The sequence below is a fragment of the Gadus chalcogrammus genome, chromosome 19 (assembly GCF_026213295.1).
Source record: "Gadus chalcogrammus isolate NIFS_2021 chromosome 19, NIFS_Gcha_1.0, whole genome shotgun sequence".
Classification (NCBI taxonomy): Eukaryota; Metazoa; Chordata; class Actinopteri; order Gadiformes; family Gadidae; genus Gadus; species Gadus chalcogrammus.
The window spans coordinates 13,344,044-13,357,480 of NC_079430.1; the positions used below are offsets into that span (position 1 = coordinate 13,344,044).

A 13,437-nucleotide genomic window follows, 5' to 3' on the forward strand; every position below is an offset into this window, starting at 1 on the left:
AGGGAGGTCGAGGGAGGGGGTCGAGGGAGGGGGTCGAGGGAGGGGGTCGAGGGAGGGGGTCGAGGGAGGGGGTCGAGGGAGGGGGTCGAGGGAGGGGGTCGAGGGAGGGGGTCGAGGGTAGGGGTCGAGGGTAGGGGTCGAGGTAGGGGTCGAGGTGAGGGAGGAGGGGAGGGGAGGAGGCGAGGGAGGTGATGAGGGGAGGGAGGTGATGAGGGAGGTGAGGAGGTAGGGGGTGAGGGAGGTTGAGGTAGGAGGTGAGGGAGGTAGGAGGGGAGGAGGGAGGTTGGAGGGAAGTCAAGTTAGGAGGGGAGGAGGGAGGGAGGGGGGAGGAGGGGAGGGAAGGAGGGTGGGAGGGGAGGGAAGGAGGTTGAGGGGTTAGGGTGGGGGGTGTAAGGTAAGGGTAGAAGGGAGGCTGGAGGTTAAGGTAGAAGGGGGAGGTCACGGCTAGGCAACATGATGAAAAAAAAACCAAGCAACCAGGTAGGATTTGAATAGTATTTTATATTATAAAACACCTTTGTATACATTTGAACAAGCGTGTGCACATTGAAACATTTTGGGGTGGACTGGTGTGTCCCAATTCGAGCAGTTCGTCGTGAAACCAGTCCATGAATTAACCATCTTTCCCTAACTCTGTCCCTAACTCTGAACCCCAACGACTTGAAAAAACAAGGAACACTCCCACAGTGGGGAGGAAAGAAACCATCGATGGAACACGTTAGGAGCCTCCTGACGTGCAGCAGATTGTGACAAAGTCACGTTCTGCGAGTGTGTTAGAAGATGAATCCACAGGCCAGCGACGAGGAGCTGTGATGCGGCGCCGCGGGTTGGTCAATCTGAAATGTAGCCAGAGGAAAACATAAAACATGTTCACTTTAAGACTGTATGTAAATATCTAAGAAGTGTCAGGTAATCAATAATCAATTTACAACTGTAGTTAACCAAAACGTCCATGTTATCTTCAGCCGAGGACTACTGACCTGAAGAGCTCCGGAGGTTCAGATGCAGGTGAGATACGGCTCAGTTGCGTCTTCCCCCGGACCGAACACAGCACTTCAACCGCACCTTAGAAAGATTGACGACATGGATTATTCAAAATGTTGGTGTTCAGGTGTTTAGCAGACCCTCCTGCCCAAAGACACCTGGTGAATGCAGATGGATTTGCCTGAAGAAGACCCAACAGGGTCAAAATGTTGCTGCTAACTTTTTAATGAATAAATAAATAAATATGGGAGCTTAAGCAGTGCTGCAGACATTACATTTCTTTCACTTGAATTCAGATGCACATCATTACAAGTGGCCTATGAACTGGGGGCTGAAGCCAGTACCATTGATGGCTCCACCATCAGCTCCCCTTTTCACACCCTCCTAGTGGTAACAAACAGGGCAGGTTAGGCCTCAATGTCCAGTCACAGTGATCATTTGATGGTCTGGTAGCAAAAACAGTAGTGTTTGAGCTATGTGGCATCAATGGTAGGTGGATGGTCTGGTAACCAAACACTAGCTTGGGGCGATCTGGTATAAGTAGTTGTTTGCTTTAATGTCTGGTAGTAAACCATACAGTTCATGCCAGCTCACCAGTAATCCTTGGCAGGTAGCCTCGTGGTGTTCCTCCAGATGCACGGCTCCTCCTTCAGGTCTCGGCCAAGGTTCCTGGTCTGGTTAACACCATTAGTTGAGCCATGGGTGGGTGCAGCTTTATTCTTTGGAAGTCATTCAGAAATGAGATGAAAGATTAATAGCGATTTGTTTTAATATTTGAAATATGCCCCAACAGATACTCTGGTGTGTGAATTCAAGAGCGCACTTCTTGTTGTCACATGACCTATACAACACAATGTTGACTAGCTGGACTTCACCTTCCAGAGACTTCAGCAGTCACATCGTAGTCCTCCGAGCAGATCCTGGTGGGTCGTCTGAGTCATCTAGTCACAAGACAATCAGGATATTAACTAAAACTGTCTCGCACCTCACTAGAATCTTTTAAATAGAAAAAAATGCAACTTTCAGAACTTATGTTTAAAATGTGCATGTGGAGAGCCAAATTGAGAGTCTTAATAAATCGTGTCCACTCATCGCTCCATTAACCCAGGGAACGTTTCCTCAACATCATTTTGGTCAAAGGGATGGAGAGACAGATATAGGACTAGTTGAGTGGCTAGTTTAGCAGTAGTAGGAGTAGTCTATTCCATAGAGGGGGTGTGAGAACGATGATCACCTCAGAGACGGGTGCCATTACGCCACGAGGGACATCCTCCCCCAGCAGATCCTGAGCACGGCTCCCTCCATCACTCCCCTCCATCCCGGAGTCCTAGTCTGGAACAAACAGCAGTGGTGCATCTGGTAACAAACAGCATTATTCAGTCTGGTTACATAGTTGGCCGTCATGTCCGATAGTAAACTATAGTTGATGCAGCCTTATCACTTCCACTGGCTGGTAGACGGAGTCACGGTCTTCCTCCTGGTGCCTCGCTCCTCCGTCAGCTCTCCTCGGCAAAGGAATTCTGGTCTGGTGAAGTTGAGTGGCTAGTTTAGTAGTAGTAATCCATCACTCACTGCCAGCTCAATAAAAAAATTAAATAAAAATAAATCACGTTAGCGACAGGTGTCCTTACCCCAGGAGGTGGTCATCAGCACAACTCCGTAAGCTCCCCTCCACCAAAGAGCCATGGTCTGCAACCCACCGGTGGGTTCCCCTCCATGTCTGGTATCAAACATTGGTAGTTAGTCTGGTCACACAGCAGTGGTTTAAATTGTTCGGCAAAATATGGTTTGCTGTAATGTCCGATTTACTGTAAACGATAGTTATGCAAACTTCCCAGTACTCCTTATTGGCCGGCAGATCCATGGTCTTCCTCCAGATGCACGGTTCCCCCCATCAGCCCTCCTCAGCCAAGGACTCCTGTCTCCAACAAAACAGTGGTAATTGTTCAGCCATTTATTCTTTGGAAGCGCCGTTTAAAATCATTCTGAACCCGAGTGCTGGCTTGAGTGTGAAAGGAATAGAATGTTAATTTTATATTTTAAACTTGCACTAAGAAACATGCACGCTTGGCAATTTGTAGAAAGAAAAGTTGACTTGGTACTGACCTTCAGAAGACTTAAGCAGTCCCATCGTAGTCCTCGTCTCGTTCCTGGTTGGTCATCAGCTTCCTTTGGTCATAATGCAAACACACTTTAAAATCAGGACACGAATACATTTTCCCACATTAGCCGACAGACCAAGTTGAATTACAAAACTTGAAGTAGAAGTCGTGTACTAGTAGCGCACACTCTGTAGCCTTCACATTTAGGAGTTATTGAGTCTATAAATATAAAACATTCACCGATGCCTCCATTAACCCGGGGACTGTTCTCTCTTAATCAGCCATCAGAAGTAACAGTCAAGAATAAAGGTTCAGAAGCAGTTAGTGATAATCACTTTAGAGTCAGGCTTCGTCAGGCAGCCCCTCCACCACAGCTCCATCAGCTTCCCTCCACCCTGGCTCCGCTGTCAGCTCTCCAACATCTGGTAACAAACCCCGGGGATTGTATAGCTCATACGACTTGGATGACCCAAAATATTCCCTCATATCATAGCTCTGGCAAAATCTCACAGCATGAAAATCTTAACGGAAAAATGATTAAATCACCCTCCACAATTATTTAGAATAACTAAAACCTTACCCTCCGGTCCACCCTGGGCCCCCATTCCTGGTCCAGGGGGTCAGGTTACCCTCCGGTCCACCCTGGGGCCCCATTCCTGGTCCAGGGGGTCTGGTCCACAGGCCCCAGTCCACCCTGGTGCCCCATACCTGGTCCAGGGGAACTGGTTACCCGCCAGTCCAGCCTGGTGCCCCATTCCTGGTCCAGGGGGTCTGGTCCTCAGCCTCTGGTCCACCCTGGTGCCCCATTCCTGGTCCAGGGGGTCTGGTCCTCAGCCTCTGGTCCACCCTGGTGCCCCATTCCTGGTCCAGGGGGTCTGGTCCACAGGCTCCGGTCGACCCTGGTTCCCCATTCCTGGTCCAGGGTGTCTGGTCCACGGCCTCTGGTCCATCCTGGTGCCCCATTCCTGGTCCAGGGGGTCTGGTCCTCAGCCTCTGGTCCACCCTGGTGCCCCATTCCTGGTCCAGGGGGTCTGGTCCACAGGCCCCGGTCCACCCTGGTGCCCCATTCCTGGTCCAGGGGGTCTGGTCCACAGGCCCCGGTCCACCCTGGTGCCCCATTCCTGGTCCAGGGGGTCTGGTCCTCAGCCTCTGCCCCATTCCTGGTCCAGGGGGTCTAGTCCACGGCCTCTGGTCCACCCTGGTGCCCCATTCCTGGTCCAGGGGGTCAGGTCCTCAGCCTCTGGTCCACCCTGGTGCCCTTTTCCTGGTCCAGGGGGTCTAGTCCACAGGCTCCGGTCCACCCTGGTGCCCCATTCCTGGTCCAGGGGGTCTGGTCCACAGGCTCCGGTCCACCCTGGTGCCCCATTCCTGGTCCAGGGGGTCTGGTCCACAGGCTCCGGTCCACCCTGGTGCCCCATTCCTGGTCCAGGGGGTCTGGTCCTCAGCCTCTGGTCCATCCTGGGGCCCCATTCCTGGTCCAGGGGGTCTGGTCCTCAGCCTCTGGTCCACCCTGGTCCAGGGGAACCTGAAATGGCAGACAGCCTCACACAACATCACCTGTGATGACACTTATTAGCTAGCAACATATAGGTTTGAAGTCTTTAGGGCACTATAAATTAAATGTATTATTATTATTATTATTATTTAGGAAGACAATTTATTTAGAATTTAGTGTAATAGAAAAATTGAAATCAATACAACTCAAGTATCAAACATTGACTTCAAATAGCAAATGCATCCTATGAATATCACAACAGCAAGTTAAATTACACTATCGAATGCCACTTCCACTGGCGAGCCTGGTGCAGCTCTTCCTCCTCCGCGTCTCCTGCCTCCGACCATGCTGCACAGATCACGTCGAGAAGGTCATAATGCTATCGAAGATGGTCAACTACGGTAGGTATCGATGTCAAACACTGCATCAAAAGCTCACCTGTGCGGTTCGATGGACATCTTGTTCAGGTTCAGGACAGCAAGGGCTGGAGCTGGCCCCACTGTTAACACATTTAATTTAAAAACAAGATATCACAAAGGGAAAGATGATCAATCACACGCTGGAATCACATAGCAACCACAGCACCAGAAAGTGGAAGTGATGCAATCTTTTAATGATTTCCCTTTAAAAAAAACCGTTGTGCCTCAAATTTCCAAGTCAATGAGTAAGGAAATGAGAATACAAAGCTGGGGTATGCTTGAATCTTTCAATTGAGCTTCACATCATGGCCTCACCAAGAATAAACCGAAAACCAATACAATAAACACAGGGTGCTTAAAAGGAACCACTGGTCCAAGTTTGCTTGTGTTATTTCATCTAACGACACGGAAACATTTACGCAACAATAAAATGAGTTGACTCTTCTGAACAGCTATGATATGTTTTTACGCAAATGTTTACATTGAACACTTTATTTCTGAGGACGAGTAGAGACGACATTGAGGAGACCGAAGCTATCCAGCCCAAGCACTGAAACTGAAAATGCACTGACCTCACGGTTATGGACTTCAGACCGGTGGTGACAGCAGGGAGGCGAGGAGACGAACACCTTGTGACACAAAACACAGTTACGAGTTCAACTCTGTACAGCTCTTTGGTCTATATTACTTCAACATGTGAGACATGGATCCATTATTTTAGCGGTTCATTACCTTCAGATTAGGTACCGTTACTAGTCTTCAAAAGTAGCCTATAATGCAAGAAGTAACTCCTTGCCATTTAGTTGGGTTTAACTGAAAGTCACAGCCCAAATTTTAAGAATAGCAGTATCAATAGTAATATAATTCAAATTATACTTAGCCAGTCAGCTGCTGGTTGTAGATCTAAGGAGCCGTAGTATGGAAACGTCAAATTGCCTCAAATTCAAATGTTGCAGTCTTCAGAGATCTCCGCATCGTGTACGCGAGACTCGAAAATTAGCGCGCAAGAATGCAGGGTCGTTTGTAGATAGCAATTATTGAAGACGTTGTTTTACGCGATGTTTTTCTGATAACTGCCATTGTTATGATTTATAATGTATGCCCTCAATAAATTTGTCAAATATTGTAGATGGTTACTGAAGAAATTGGGTAATACCAGAGGATCGTACTGCCAGTTGCCCTCAGGGGACTCAACATCCATAAATCTAACTACCAACCTGCGCAAACAACCCAAAACCGTCCGACTGGAATCCCAACGTTCCAGCACGGACCACCCATAAGTAACGTAACCAGCACCTCACCTTGAGCTGAACGGCGATGAAGATCTTGGGAGTCCTTTGATAATCTTCTCATATCAAAATACAGCCAACAGACCTACCTTAAGTCGATCTAGTAGTTTGTTGCTGTTGGTACTAAAACATACATAGTATACAACATACATAAAATACAGTTCCCCAATTTTACAAATTAACTACTACCACCAATAAACAAGGCTCACAACCTCACCAAAAAAAATAAACCATGTAAGGCCAGAGCCCTTAACCTGGCATCCTGCCCCAAAAGCTGAAATACTTAATCTCAGAATATTGCCCACGTTTATAAATATTCTAGATATTTCCAGGAATAAAAGACATGCCCAAAAGATAATTTCAAGCTCAGAGGAAACCAAACCATAACCTGCAACTGCACCCTCAACAAATACATAACGGTAATAAAATAGACCCATAATTCTAGAAATACCAAACAATCTTTCTCTGTTGTGTTCAGATGCCTTTCGTCCACGTCCTTGCAACTCTCAAAGATTTGCATCCACATTGCATGAGCGTTGACTTATTGATCTGGGTTTTGTCCGAGTGCCCAGAGATGAATGGTAGGATACGATGCCGCCTGAAGTCTACCGTTCTGTAGATGTGCCCCCTCTAGAGAAACCAAGTGTTCAAAAGGCCGTCGTAACATTGGTTACATGAACTGGAACATCCTTCAAGGCCGTGACAGGGACTCCCCCAGGAGAAATGCCAAGGGTAGGATGTGAGGGCTCTTCCTCAGCGACTAGAAAACACCCCAGCTCTTACAGGAAAGAGCCATTGAGCACATTTCAATGTTCCTCTTCAGAGATCTTGAAGCCCCAGTGAGGGTTTCTTTACCTCCTTATCTGAATGGAGCATAACTGCAGCTTAAAGAGGATCCTTGTTGGGATTTTCCAAGATGGTTTCTGATTCAAGGGGACCCATCTCCAAGGACCGGATGGCCTTGTCATCTGGACCTGCAAGCATGACCATCCTGATCATGCTCGCATAAAGTACCCAATGCCGGGTAGAACCATGGCCACGCTCACAGCCATAGCCGCGGGAACGTATTCTCAGCAAGGGGTGCTGAAAAAAAAAAAACTCAGCCTGCACTACTCGCAACTCGCTACATTGATAAAAAAGATATATAGCAGCGCAGCTCAATTACACCAGTGCATGCGCGCACAGTCGAAAAATCGATCGTTGTGTTCACACCATGGTTCACATCCAGCTGCTCACAGAACAAGTTTAGCGCACCACCGCTCCCCTCACACTTTTTCATATAACTTTTTTTCAGCACTAGGTCATATGAGCATTAAATAAATGCTGCGTCTCAAAATGCCTTGGACAGCAGCGAGGATGACTCGCTTTGCCACGGGCCGAAACAGTGCAATACGGTACAGCGGGCGCTCACATGACTTTAAGCATTTCCTGGTGCATAATGTGACGCTTCAGAACCTAAAATCCCGTTTCTCCCCGTTGACACGACAACACTTAACCAGCGTTTTCAGAAATCTCCACTTTGGCCAGAGATTTTAGAAATGATCGTTTTCTGTGATAAGACAGAGCCTCAGACAGGGGGTGCTGCAGCACCCCCAGCCTCAGCTGGGGGTGCTGGGGGTGCTGCAGCACCCCCAGCACCCCTACTTCCCGCGGTACTGCTCACAGCAAGTACCCAATGCAAGGAAGAATCATGGCCACACTCACAGCAAGTACCCAATGCCAGGTAGAACCCTGTTTAGGCACGCATAAAGTAACCAATGCCAATTTAAACCGTGGCCATGCTCACACATTTACATATAGCAGATGCTTTTATGCAAAGTGACTTACAATAAATACCTTTTTCAGAAGAAAGAAACATTATCGCTGTCGGTACAGTAAGGATGTTCATATAACAAGCGATTCCAAACAAGCGAGTCTCTAGTAACTTGTGGAAGCTGGCGAGCGACTCTGCAATCCTGACATTGGCAGGGAACTCGTTCAACCACTGCGGTGCCAAAACCGAGTAGAGTTGTGACTTTGTTGTGCAACTTTTGCTTGCTTTACCATGGCGGTTCCAGGAGTCCAACTGAGGGAATTGAGTAGTGCGCTTGTGCTTGAGTGTGCGGTCTGACTTGCTTTGAGGTAGGCAGGGGCAGTTCCGTTGTAACATTGTTCCGAATCTGATGTGAGCCACTACGGTGGTGGTCATGGAAGAGGAGTGAGGGTAGGTTGAACATTAGGGGTGCTGCACTCTCTGATATGCTGCAAAGGTTTGACAGTGGAGGCAGGTATTCCAGTCAGGAGCGAGTTGCAGTAGTTGAGGCGGGAGTATGTCCGACTCCATGTGAGTATTCCATGGTGAACTCACCGACCCACAGTTGTGCCGGTCCCTGACACAAGGAGGAGCGCAGTCTTGTCGTGGTTAAGCTTCAGGTGATGGGCCGTGATCCAAGCACTGATGTCTGCCATTCTGAGATGCATGTTGCAATGAGGGTGGGGTCCGGGGTGGGGTAGATCACAGAGCCCAATGATCTAGTATATAGGGAGAAGAGAAGGGGCCCCAGTACAGCGCCTTGAAGGACAACAGTGTCGAGGGTGCAGGGATTGGACAAGGAGCAATTCCATAGGACCCGTCAGGTAGAGTCAGCAATGTTGAGTTCAGCAAGAGTGGCAGGGAGAATCTGTTGATTCAAGGTGTCGGACACCACGGACAGCTCGAGGAGAATGAGAACCGATGAGGAACAAGGCTCTGGCGGCACGCAGCAACCGTCACTGTGTGGAGGTCCACCTCAACATGTGTGTGGATTTGAAGCTTGACTGAGGGGGGGGGGGGGGGGGGGGGGGGGGGCAGGTTCTTTTCTTGGAGCTCCTTCAGATTCAAAGCGCCCCACTTGGATAGGCCTGAGGACAGGGACAGGATTTGATGCAAGTTGTGAGAAGGACCACCGAGGGTTTGGTTGGTAGGTCTTTCACAGCAGGATCCTCATCATCCCATCTGAGCAGCAGGCAGATGAGCGCCTTGAAGGCTCAGATGCTAGCATTCCTCAGGCTGAACTGCAGGGTTATAGGTTAGCCCCGAGGGCCCTGAAAGTTGAGCCACCTCAAATCAGAAACCATCCTGGAGAAATCCAAACCAAGACCCTGTCTGAACTGAAGTTGTGCTCTCCTCCAGGTGGGGAGGTAGAGAAACCGACGCTATGGCTTCAAGATGTATGGCTGGGAACGTTGAAATGTGATCCATGGTTCTCTGGTGCAGGACCAAGGTCGTGTTCTAGTTTCTTAGATGAAGAACCCCAACATCTTGACCCTGATGTTTCTCCTTGGGGGAGTCCCAGTCACTATCTTGAAGGACATTCCAATTCATGTAACTGATGTTACAACGGCCTCTTAAACACTTGGTTCATCCTGAGGGGGCACGTCTACAGAACTGTAGACTTCGGACAGCACAGAACCTTAGCATGCATCGCTGATCACTCAAACAATCCCACCATCAGCAAGAGAAAACACATGTGATATAGATGCAAATTTCAGGAAAGTAGTAGGAAGGTGGGCAGAAAACCAATCAGAATACAACCCTGGAGAACGTTTTGGCTGTACTCTGAGAAATCCAACTGTTCTTACAAACTTCACTTGGAACCTATACTGCAACACAGCACTCAAAACTTGTTAAAACCAAACACTGAATAAGCCCATGTACCAACAAAAACACAGACTATTCAAATCCACCTAAACAACCCCCATCAACCTCAACCAACCACGAGGCAAAAATGATGCCCCAACATTTAAAGATGAAATAAGGACTTACAGTTCGCAGTTTCTTCTTCATGTTGAAATTTTGATACTCACAGAATCACAGTTTCTCCTTCTTGACCTGTAAAGGAGTGCAACAGGTAGATAAGTTTAAGAGCTCAACTGAATCACTGAAGACGGTGGGAAATTAGGTCACTTCAGTTTGATTATTCATGCATTCCTTTCCACATTCGTTGGCACCGATCGACTCCCAACTTTCAAGAGCAACTGACTTAATACAAGTTTTAATTTCCAGTTCTTAATTTTAAGATCATTTAAAAAATATCTATAGTTGAAGTGATCCTCAATCTTCCAACACAAAATACTTTAACCTGAGAAACCTGTTCATTACATTTTGACAAATAGATTTTTTACTTTTATTGCATAAAAGGTGCAGTTATGACTGTACTGTGCTATAGGTGAAGGTGGATTTTGGGGAAATGGGGCACCACCACCAAGATGTTTAGGGCGCTGGGATAAGACCTTATTTGGTTGTGAGTTATGTGGTGTTGTGGATAAAAAGGCAGTTCGAGGTCGTGCGGCGTAGGGGGAGAGAACTGCAGTAGGCCTATACGTTCAAAACCGGACTCCCGTGTGGTTGTACCTGCGCCGAGTCCGACATTACTTTCAGGAATGTCATTATTTTAAATATATCAACAGTTCTAGAAAAAAACAATGTTCTACTCACAGCAGGTCCAGATATAGTAGTCCGTTCTACTTCGAAAAGCGTTACCGTATTACCGTATGTTGGAGACGTTGGGAAACCAAGCGGATGTACTGAACTGAACCAAACAGACACAGGTGAACATTTGAGCGCAGCCGGGCCCTAATTGGTAAAACGACCTGGGCATGTGCGGCCGCTCGGGTTGCCTTGGTAAAATAAAAATGGACATTTTTAAGTTATCAATAAGATATTGATTATGTGTTGTTAAGTTAAATAAGTTATAACATTAGGCACTTCTTATTGAATCCGAGACCCGGATTTCACCGTTAAATCCTGTCGGCGTGTTTTATTTTTCTCATCCTCCATGGAGTCACGTTACTGGCAAACTCCCAGCTGTTGAAGGGGCTTCTATGACCTTTTAATGCGGGAATAAAACAATTGGAATCACGCAGCGGGAGATATTGGATTCCGGTAATTATTGTGTATATTATCAGGGATGAGGCCGCAGGGAGGGGAGATGGAGGAGGGGGGCTAATTGAATTACAGTCCGCCAGTAAGATAATACTGTTGTAATTGTCTGAACGAATAAGACGATGCTCAGTGCCCGTATTCGGCAGCCAAGATGCAGGGGGGGGGGGGGGGGTTCCTGAGGAGAATGCAAACACATCTTTCTCCCTCTCGCTTGAAAACTTCTTTAAGGAGACAAATGGTCTGGAAAACCTTTGAAAACATCCGTCTGCGGGTTATGAAACCATGCGTCTAATATCCAATCAGGGCTGATGTTTAGAAGATGAGGGCCTGGAAACAATTGGGCCAGAACCAACGTAAGCCTTTGCCTACTATTAAAAAAAATAAGTATTGGCCTTTATTTAAATGGTGAAGACCTTTCCATTGACTCCCCTTTCAAGGTTTGGAAGATAGCAATATATAAAAAGACAAATTAACATATAGGCCTGGCAGTTTCATCGGATCCCTAATTACCTCTGGCCTTTGGCATAAAACATACAAGCATCGGCCTTTTGATTATGCAATTAAATAAACAATACAAATAAACTACACGTTTACAACGTTGGCAGGAAAGTGTATGTATATCTTAAAAAACGAAAATAAGTAGAAACACGTTTGTGCTGCAGATATTGTTGGAACCTTGGCTTGCCCTTCTGTGGTTTGTGGCGCCATCTATTGGCTGGTCTCGACTTTAACATTTATAGTTTACCAATGCAACCAGAAAACAATGCATTCAATTTAAATAATACAACTGACCTGTAAGAGTAAATAGACTTTATTCTTTTAAAGTATGTCTACAGTATTGAAATGATACAATTGTATTTCACAGTCAAACCGCATGTAACTATTCACTTTAATACATTTAAGAAAAACATAGGCATAATAGGCATCTTCTATGTACATTCATTCACATTGGACACAAGCAAGGTATTACATGTCGTTCTTACTGTACATATGTTACAGTAGCCAGGGAAGAGATCACATTACTATACAATGTTAAATACACACATTCGGAGCGTGGAGACATTTACAGTGGTTTTGTATTTAGACAAAAAATCAAGGGCCATGGAAACATAGGCTAGTTAAAATATGAAGACATACACTCTGTTTCAGTAAAGTAGGACCTCCTTGAAAAGGTCTTATCATTAACACAAAAGAACAATCTCCCAAAACACCTTTTACATTAGGGGTGGGAATCTCTTGGCACCTCACGATTCGATTAGATTCCGATTATGAGGTCAACGATTCAATTCTAAAACGATTATCGATGCATCTCGATGCAACAATTTTGTCCGCATCACGCATGAAAATCACGCATTTCCATGCGTGATTTTCAAAAATATATATATACATCTGAGTTTGCTACTCAAGAGTTTGCTAATCACTTCCTACTTTTGTGATGATCATTAAAGACATCAACAGATGAACTTCTCTCATATTTTATTAGAGAAAAGGCTTTTGTCACAAATATGACTTTCTATGAACAATGCAATAATCAATGCAGCTTGCATTACAACACAATATGGAAGTACGCTATGTAAAAAATAGGTTTCAGTTTTATTTTCTTTCGAATCTTTCTTTTCTATGTCATTAAAGAAAAAGATGCTCTTGAATTAGAAGGAGTTCTCGTGTCTGGCTGTGAGTTTGCGTGCATGCGTAGGCTGAATCGAAATCGTGTCAAGACTAATCAGATTGGCCAATACACAGAAGATAAATTAAATAATTTTAAAATTACTAAAATGATCCCTCTCTGGCGAACAGAATGTTGCAGCAGGCGAACAAATATATATATTTTTTTTAATTCCGATTATTAATTTATCTGCATCGAGGCGGAATCGTTCTAGAGAGAATCGCGATGCATCGAAGAATCGATTATTATTCCCACCCCTATTTTACATTGACTTGACCTCGCCCTGAAACAAACCTCCCAGAACCATAGAAACAGATATTGAGCAAGGTGGGACAGAGGTCTCATGTTTCTGGCCATTTCTACATTTTCCAGTGTTGAGAGCCCAGAATTGGCAGCCCAAGACACATACGTACCCCCGCTTTCAAAGACCAGGGAACCACCCACCTACCGGGGGTCCGTGGGGATTCAAATCAAATGTTTTTACTCATATTTGGACTGGAACAACATTCAAGACTTTCAAAGTGGAGCTACCTCTATTCATTAATTTCTCTTACTTTCACCACAATAAATGTGCGTTCA

General features: G+C 46.1%; 1 long non-coding RNA gene across 3 annotated transcripts; it reads right to left on the reverse strand.

Annotated features, from left to right (window-relative positions):
• Nucleotides 1-467: 467 nt before the first annotated feature.
• LOC130372553 (uncharacterized) lies at nucleotides 468-6,994 on the reverse strand. 3 transcript variants are annotated; one of them, XR_008893361.1, is made up of 13 exons: nucleotides 5,573-6,994; nucleotides 5,020-5,080; nucleotides 4,857-4,929; nucleotides 3,667-4,611; nucleotides 3,422-3,508; nucleotides 3,091-3,153; nucleotides 2,826-2,902; nucleotides 2,616-2,704; nucleotides 2,219-2,509; nucleotides 1,860-1,925; nucleotides 1,579-1,703; nucleotides 981-1,065; nucleotides 468-836 (listed from the first exon to the last, which is right to left on the reverse strand). It is a non-coding gene; the product is annotated as an uncharacterized LOC130372553 (long non-coding RNA). The 3 variants fall into 3 exon arrangements; XR_008893360.1 differs by having other exon boundaries at nucleotides 2,219-2,316; nucleotides 2,426-2,509; nucleotides 2,616-2,902; nucleotides 5,573-6,993; XR_008893359.1 differs by having other exon boundaries at nucleotides 2,616-2,902.
• Nucleotides 6,995-13,437: the final 6,443 nt, after the last annotated feature.